The sequence below is a fragment of the Vipera berus genome (assembly GCF_964194415.1).
Source record: "Vipera berus genome assembly, chromosome: 2".
NCBI classification, from domain to species: domain Eukaryota; kingdom Metazoa; phylum Chordata; class Lepidosauria; order Squamata; family Viperidae; genus Vipera; species Vipera berus.
Genome location: NC_138203.1, coordinates 8,037,746 through 8,046,170, shown reverse-complemented (window position 1 = coordinate 8,046,170; position 8,425 = coordinate 8,037,746). Strand labels below are relative to the sequence as shown.

General features: G+C 47.8%; 1 protein-coding gene across 1 annotated transcript in view; it reads left to right on the top strand.

The window, feature by feature from the left end:
- Positions 1–329: 329 nt before the first annotated feature.
- Positions 330–8,425, top strand: part of KIAA1328 — a 237,882-nt gene continuing 229,786 nt past the window's right edge. Inside the window, exon 1 of the mRNA XM_081319270.1 lies at positions 330–378. The gene's annotated coding sequence lies outside the window, so the exon portion shown is untranslated. The remainder of the gene's footprint in view (positions 379–8,425) is intronic.

Here is an 8,425-nt window from a genome sequence, read left to right as displayed (position 1 = left end):
TCCCAGCCCCCCCCTCCCCCCGCGGTGCATCACATCCGAGCCGTTCGTTGACTCGCGACGCTTGACGGGAGCGGTAGTCCCACTCGAGTACCGATTCCTGGGAGAGAAGCAAAGTTAAAACTACACCTCCCAGAAAGCCCTGCGCTGATTTTTTCTTTCCCCTTACCTACTGCGGGAGACCACCATTGGCTGCTGGCGAGGCTCCGAGTTGCCGGGGCCGTATCTGGGCAAAGCTTGGCCCGGGCAGCCAATGAGGAGCGGGAATTGAGGGCTGGGGCGGGGTGGGGCGGAGGGACGCTGGGAGTGGCGGTTGTTTCAAGATGGCGGATGTGGCCGCGGGGCTGAAGCCGGAAGGAGCCGCTTACTGGAGCCGGGACCGTATCCTTTCTTCGGGGCGGCCGGTCGTGGGGTGAGGCGGTTGACAGAGGGAGCGCGGCGGGCTTGGCCTCAGGGGAGACCGTGCGGGGCAGCGGTGACCTGAAAAACCTTGACTAGGTAGCCTCTGATCATGTACAGAGCGCTGCCGCGGTTTTATGAATAGGCACTCAAGGGGTTTTTTCTCGCGGGTAGAGTTGTGTGGCCGTGTGGCCGGCGTTGGCTCGGAAAGATAAAGCAGCTGGTCGCTTTTTAGACTACAACTCCCATCCTCCGCAGCCTGGCCGAGTCGTTCCGCCCCAGCGGCCTTCCGCCAGTGATGGACTCCAGTTCCCATCTTCCTTAGCCAGCTGCGTGACAGGATGAGAGATGCAGCCCAGTGTTGGCTCAATTTTGGTCATAAATTGAGGACTATCTGTGTTTTATCATTTGTTAAAAGCATGTGCTGCCTATCTAATTAACCGAAGGGGCTAATCTAAAAACTTATTTATTTGAGCAATCCGGCCTGGTCTGATGGGTTTGGGGTTGGGTTTTTAATATGGTTTTAACTATCGTATAGATTGGGCATAAATTATTTAATTGTTTTTTAACTTTTGTACTTTGCTTTTTAATATTTATTGCCCTGTACACCGCCCTGAGTCCTTCGGGAGAAGGGCGGTATAAAAATTTAATAAATATAAATATAAATATAATTTGGGTGGCTTCATTGCTCCATAAAACTTACATAATGAATGGGGGGAGGGGCAAGAAGGGATCTCTGTCCCAAGAGATCCCTTGCAGGGCAACCGTATTGGACAGCTTAGATCCCTAAAAAGTAATGCAGGTAGTCCTCGACTTACAATAGATCATTTAGTGACCGTTTTGAAGTTTCCACGGCATTAATAATTTATGACTTTTTTTTCCACACTTGGGACCATTGTGGTGTCCCCAGGGTCACGTGATCAAAATCCGGATGCTTGGCAACTGGTTTGTATTTTATCACAGATGCAGTGTCTTGGGGTCACGTGATTTCCCCCTTTTGCAACCTGACAAAGTCAGTGGGGGAAACCAGATTCACTTAGCAACCCGTAGTACTAACTTACTTTATGAACCTTTATTGTCAAAGTGCAACCATGTATACACTGAGATTAGCTGAGCCTCCCTTCGTGCCCTCAGCCCCAACTTACAGTGACAACAAACCATCTTATTACACCATGTGAGCTAATTGCACAATCCATTGCTTGAAGGAGTTTTGGAAATCTGCATTTTTGATGGAGAATTTCCCTCCCCCTCCCCCCCCCCCCCGTGAAATCATATGAATTTATCAAATGAATGAAATATGTGTGTTCCCATCTCCCACAATCCACTGCCTGAAAAGTTTTGGAAGTCTCCGTTTTAAATGGAGAATTCTTCTCCTGCACTTCTCCTTTCAGTGTTATGCCTCTGCTGGCTAGAATTTGATCCAGAAGGGGACTTTGGAGTTGGGGTTGATAATGATTCATTATGGTCATTTGAACAATTGGTCTGCAAATCTGTTGGGATTGTCATTGTTTCTTTTACCTCATTAAGCTTAGAATTGACTGATAAAATACTGATTGAAAAGCTTTTATGATCAGGATCAGTCAGTGTTTTTCACTTTATAGATGTGTGTGGATTTCAACCCGGGGAATGGAATTCCATGTATCTTTAAATTGCCAAGTTTGAAAAAAAACACTGGGGTGGATGGTTTCCTTGTTTTTTCTTTTCTTGCTAGTTGTAGTTAGATTTCTACAGCTTTTCTCTTAGTATCTGATTTTATTTTGCTTACTATTGCTCAGACTCTATGCACTTTGCCTAAAGCTGCTTACCCTGAAGAGGAATAGTACAGGCAGTCCTTGACTTACAACAATCTGCTTAGTGACCATTCAAAGTTACAAAGGTGCTGAAAAATGTGATTTATTTTTCATAATTATGACCTTTGCAGCATCCCCATGGTCACATGATCAAAATTCAGGCACTTGGCAGCTGGTTCATATTTACGACGGTCGCAGTGTCCCGGGGTCAGGTAATTTCCCCTTTTGCTACCTTCACCCTCGGCCCTTTTATGACTCATGGACTTCAACTCCCAGAATTCCTGTCAGCTATGCTGACTCAGGAATTCTGGGAGTTGAAGTCCATGAGTCATAAAAGAGCCGAGGTTGCCTACCCCTGTGATAGGCAAAGTCAATGGGGAAGCCAGATTCACTTAACAACAGGGTTACTAACTAATCAACTACAGTGATTTTAACAACTGTGGCCAGAAAATGGAGCAAAACTCATTTAACAAATGCTTCACTTAACATAAGCTTTGGGCTCCATTGTGGTTGTAAGTCAAGGACTAGCTGTATAAAGAAATTATATGTAAAAAGTCTTCTTTGATTTGATGGCATCCCACCCCCAGTAGGACTGCACAATTGAGGCCAATTCCTGAAACTTAGTGTGGGTACGGTTTCTTGTTATTTTGAGGCACACGAATTTGGTAACACAAACCCCAAAGCGGGTTAAATATAGCTTAAAAAAATAAAGACCTCAGATGACAGAAATGAGAAAAATTCCCACCTGCTTCTGAGTGTTTTATGTGAGCATTACTCACTAAAAGTCTACTCATCTTTCGTCTGTACTCACGGGCTGTTACAATACGCCTGTTATCTGAAAACCGATTTTAGTTTTTCGGAAATCCTTGTCTAAGCGCACAAACTGACTGGAGAGACGTAAAATGAGGCAAAATTCACTTCAGCACTGTCTTGTTTCGCAGTGGAAAATTTGCAGCTCCGTTGTGGGTTTAAGTCGACATGCTACCTGTATACAGCTCGTCCTCAAGTTATAACTGTAACGGAGACAGTCAGAAATCGGGTCACCCACGTGACTGACTCAGTGTTATGTCCCTTTCGCAGCTGTTGTTCAGCAAATGCTACAGTTGTTAAGAGAACCAGTGGTTCAATATGGGCTGGTTTTGCTGAAAATTGGAAGTCAATACCAGCTTTTGACAAAACTGTTGTAAAACACAGCAGTGTGACTGCGGGATGCTGCAAAGGGCCAGGCCTGGTTGCCAAGGCCCCGGCATGTGATCATGGGATCGTGGGGGCTCTGACCATCAAAACTTCAAATCCAGTTGTAAGTACCCGTGTTTCCTCAAAAACAAGACCGGATCTTATATTAATTTTTGCTCCAAAAGACGCATTAGGGCTTATTTTCCGGTTAGGTCTGATTTTTGGGGAAATACAGTACTAAATGCATCCATTTGGCTGACAACCTTAACTGGTGCTTATTTGTGGAGTAAGGCTTATGAGCGTCCTGAAAAAAATCCTGCTAGGGCTTATTTTCCAGTTGGGTCTTATTTTCGGAGAAACACAGGTACTCCCAGGAGTGTCCTTGGTAACTTTGAATGCCACTAAGTGAATGCCAAGGGACGTGGTGGCTCAGTGGGTTAGGATGCTGAGCTTGTCGATCAGAAGGTCGGCAGTTTGGCGGGTCGAATCCCGAGTGCCGCGTAGCAGAGTGAGCGCCTGTTACTCGTCCCAGCTTCTGCCAACCTAGCAGTTCGAAAGCACGTAAAAATGCAAGTAGAAAAATAGGGACCACCACGGTGGGAAGGTAACAGCGTTCCGTGCGCCTTTGGCGTCTAGTCATGCCGGCCACATGACCACGGAGACGTCCTCGGACAAGTGCTGGCTCTTCGGCTTTGAAACGGAGATGAGCACCGGCCCGCTAGAGTCGGAAACGACTAGCACGCATGTGCGGGGGAACCTTTGCCTTTCCCTTTTTAAGTGAATGCCACTCTGTAGTAATCAGCAGCGGATGCGAGAGGATGAACGTGCTGAGGACTAAAGTGGCTGATTTGAAAAAGATCCAGGAAAGTTAGTACTTCGATAAGAAACCTAAAGAGTTGCTGGAGTTGTAGGCTGGACTACAAAGTCCAGAAAAGAACGACACCTCCCACCCTCCCCCTTTCCAGTAGGAGCACCTAGAACAGTCACGGCGAACCTTTTAGAGACTTTGAGTGAGCCAAACTGCAACCCAAGACCCACTTGTTTATTGCCGGGTGCCAGGTGGGACGTGGTCCACTGGCTGGGCGTGGCTGTGGTGGTCATGGCAGACTGGGTGGGTGTGGCCAAAGTGGGTGTGGTCACCTCGATGTTGCTCGTGGGGAGGGATGCCTGTGGGGACCAGGCAGGATTGGGGGAGATCCAGGGGGGGGTCTCTGGCAGGTGGGGCGGTGGGCAGAAGGCTCATCCTGCGGGGTGAAGCGAGGCGAGGCAGGGCAAGGGTGCCATTGCCACGGGGCAAGGCAGGGGCAGCTGCTGCCTGACACCATCGGCCCCGGCACACAGAGGCCAGCGAGCGCATGGGGGCTGACGGTGCCCGTCAGCAGCCACAGCCTGCCGGCTCCTCGACCAGCACGCTCTGGGGCTCCACTGTCCGCTGCCAGCAGTTCAGAGAAGCCGCCTCTGAGCTGGGCAGCTGGCTGAAAGCTGAGGAGGTGATGCAATGGGTCGTGCCCAGGAAAAGGAGAGCAGGCGAGGCCAGGAGGGATGGGACCGGGGGTGGAGGGAGGGAGCCTTGGTGGCACAGTGGGCTAATGCCTCCTTAAGTATCACCAGCTGCCTGCAATTAGTGCAGGTTCGAGTCCCACCAGGCTCAAGGTTGACTCAGCCTTCCATCCTTCCGAGGTAGGTAAAATGAGGACCCAGATTGTTGGGGGCAATAAACTGACTTTGTAATAATGCCGCTGGGGGTGTGTGTGAAAGCCCTAATAAGCAGGCATATACATAGAATGAAGGCTACTGCTAAGCACATTGATTTGTGCTTAAATTGTAAGCCGCCCTGAGTGTTGTGACTCAGGGTCAGCCTGTGGGTCCGGCAGCCGGCTCAGATGTCTCGGATGACTCAGATGAGGGGGAGGAGGAGGGTGTGGAAGACGAACTGGCTGATGATGGCTTGGAGGCTTCGCAGAGCCCTCAGCCGGGGCCCTCTTCTCAGCTGCGTGAGCCCGATAGTGCGGAGGATGATGACCCACAGCTGGCCCTGTTCAAGGACGCCCGACGCAGGAGGCAGTCGAGCAGGAACAAACAGAGAAAGGCTGTGGGACTTCTCGGGAGGAGGCACAGGGAGGCCACGCCCTGAACTCTAAATAAAAGGAGTGTTTGGGGAAGGGCTGGTTGCTGAAAGCGACCCTTCCGTTTGAGGATTCAAGTTCCAGTGTTTTTGTTTCTTGTTCTGTTGTTTGAGTAATAAATCTTGGCAGACGCTTTTCAGCCTCAGACGCTCTCCAGTCTCTACTGTTTGAACAGGGGTTTGCCTTATTGCAAGGCCGGTAGCAGGCTGGTTCAGAACACTGAGTCTTCGGAGAAGGGCAGGATATAAATGGGATTAAAAAAAAACAAAAACAGCCGTGCCAGGATGCTTCCGGCCACTTGGGACCTCAGGCGGCTGGTTGAAGAGGGACGGTTGCCATCTCCGAGACGTGACACGCGTGCCCACAAAGAGGGCTCTCTGAGTGCCACCTCTGGCACGCGTGCCGTAGGTTCGCCACCCCTGACCTAGAAGGACTTATTTCCAAATCTGTGCAGGTCTCGAATTAGTACAGTTAGTTCTTGATTTACGACCACAATTGGAACCCAACATTTCTGTTGCTAAGTGGGTTTTGCCCCGTCTGACGGCTTTTCTTGCCACATTTGTTGAAATGAAATCTTGCAGTTGTTAAATTAGTGACACGGGTTGTTAAGTGAATCCGGCTTCCTCCATTGGCTTTGCTTGTCAGGAGGTCGCCAAAGGGGAATCACGTGAACCCCGAGGCACTACAACCGTGGTAAGTGCAGGCCAGTTTGCCAAGTGTTCCAAACTTTGATCCTGTGACCGTGGGGATGCTGCCACGGTGGTCAGTGGGAAAATGGGTCAGACGTCGCTTTTTTTCAATCCTCTTGTAACTTCAAACGGTTGCTTAGCAAACTGTTGCCAGTGGAGCGCTGTCTGTACTCAGATCAAATTCCAGAAAGTTGGGGGAAAAAACCCTTGTTGAAGACAGCGGCAAACCCTTTGTGTGTGTGTGTGTGTGTGTGTGTGTGTGTGTGTGTGTCGGCCACAATAGCTGCACAGCTGAGCCTTGGAAATTACTAGAAGTTGGGTTTAAGTTGAAGGAAACTCTTGACTTGATGTCCTTGCAGACTTTTAGGGCTGGATTGAAGGTGTGCGCGGGAAACACGGTTTGAAGTGTCCTCTTTCTTAAGTCACCTGTGTTGCCATGGTCACACCGGCCCAGTGCGCAGCGTACTGTTTGCACACAGGTATTGTTTGGTGTTTACGCAGAAAGGAGAAGTGGATGAGAAGTAGGGGAATTTTTGACTGAACAAGCTTTTGAAACAAAGTTTCTGAAACTGAAGTCTAAAGCCCAGCCTGCTTTTCCTGCCTTTTCAGAAGATTTTTTTGACTGGTCTTATTCTGTCAAGAGTTCACGAATGGAGGCTAAGTCAGCTAGCTATGCAAGGTAACCAGGTTTGTTCTTGGAAGTTCATATGTCTAGTCTAATGAAGGGAAGAGCGAGGGGTAACATGATAGCAGTCTTCCAATATCTCAGGGGCTGCCCCAAAGAAGAGGGAGTCCAAAGCGCCTGAAGGCAGGACAAGAAGCAACGGATGGAAACTAGTCAAGGAGAGAAGCAACCTAGAACTAAGGAGAAACTTCTAGACAGTTAGAACAATTAACCAGTGGAACCACCTGCCTCCAGAAGCGGTGAATGCTCCAACACTGGAAGTTTTGAAGAAGAGACTGGGCAGCCATTGGTCTGAAATGGTATAGGGTTTCCTGCCTGAGCAGGGGGTTGGACTAGATGACCTCCAAGGTCCCTTCCAACTTTATTATTGTTGTTGTTGTTGGAGTTGAATGAGAGCACTAAGATGGGACTGAAACTGTTTTCTCTGAAAATGCACTCTCAAATAGTTGGGAGAATTTATATGTATGCATGCACAACAGTTATTGTTTACTTTTACAAATAACTCCATTTTCCCCACAACAGCAACAATCCTGTGAGGTGGGTTGGGCTGAGAGAGAGAGAGAGAGGGACTGGCCCAAGGTCACCCAGTTGGCTTTCATGACCAACGCGGGACTAGAACTCACTGTCTCCTGGTGATGGGCCCAAAGTCACCTCGCCAGCTTAGGCAGAACTCACTGTCTCCTGGAAATTTTCCGGTGATTTATTGTTCGATTGTCTGAGTCGTTAGTTCCTTGATTGGGGCATTGTTTACTGCTTGATTGTTAATCTAGTGCAGTATTAATCTGCTTATCTGGATGTTGATTGCTGGCGGGTGTGTGTGTGTTATGTTTCCTTTTTTAAGCTTTTTTTAAATTTATTTTTTATTATTATTTTAAAAATTCCCTTTCTGTATTGAACAGTGTGTTGTCTAGGTACGCAAGTATTAAGATATAATAAACATCACATCCGTAATAATCGTATCGACACAGTACAATTTACTAAGAAACAGCAGTCAAAATATTAAAAATAGTATGACCCACATAGGCATTAGTTATATAGCAATCTAGTTATTTACTAATCCATGATAAGTCTTGTTTACACAACCCACACAACCTCACATTTCCCACTTTCTAGCCTCTTGTTTTTGTCAAGTAACCATTGGTAAAATAAATCCCATGTCATATAGTATTCCGTTCCTTCTTTTTCTTTAATTTTCAATGTTAACCTCTCCATTTCTGCATATCCCAGTATTTTTGATTGCCTGTTTTGAATGCTATGCAGGCGTTGCTTCTCTCTATGTGCCTGTCGATGGCTGATTTGTCTGAGCGGCACACTTCCATTGGAAAGAACGCTCCCACTGACCCTGGGGGTGCCTCTTCCCTTCTGGCACTGATGATGTTACCTAGTTTGGTAATGAAACGTCTCTAAGGAAACACCCAAGTTCAGAGAGCCCCAAGGGCCCCACAGTTCAACCCTGAAACTGCAAATATTCTTTTCTGTACATCTTTGTGTCTCTCTGAAGTGGAGAATCTTTTTTATAAGCAGAGCCCAGAGAGGGAAGCAAAGCAGCCCAGCCTGAAATAA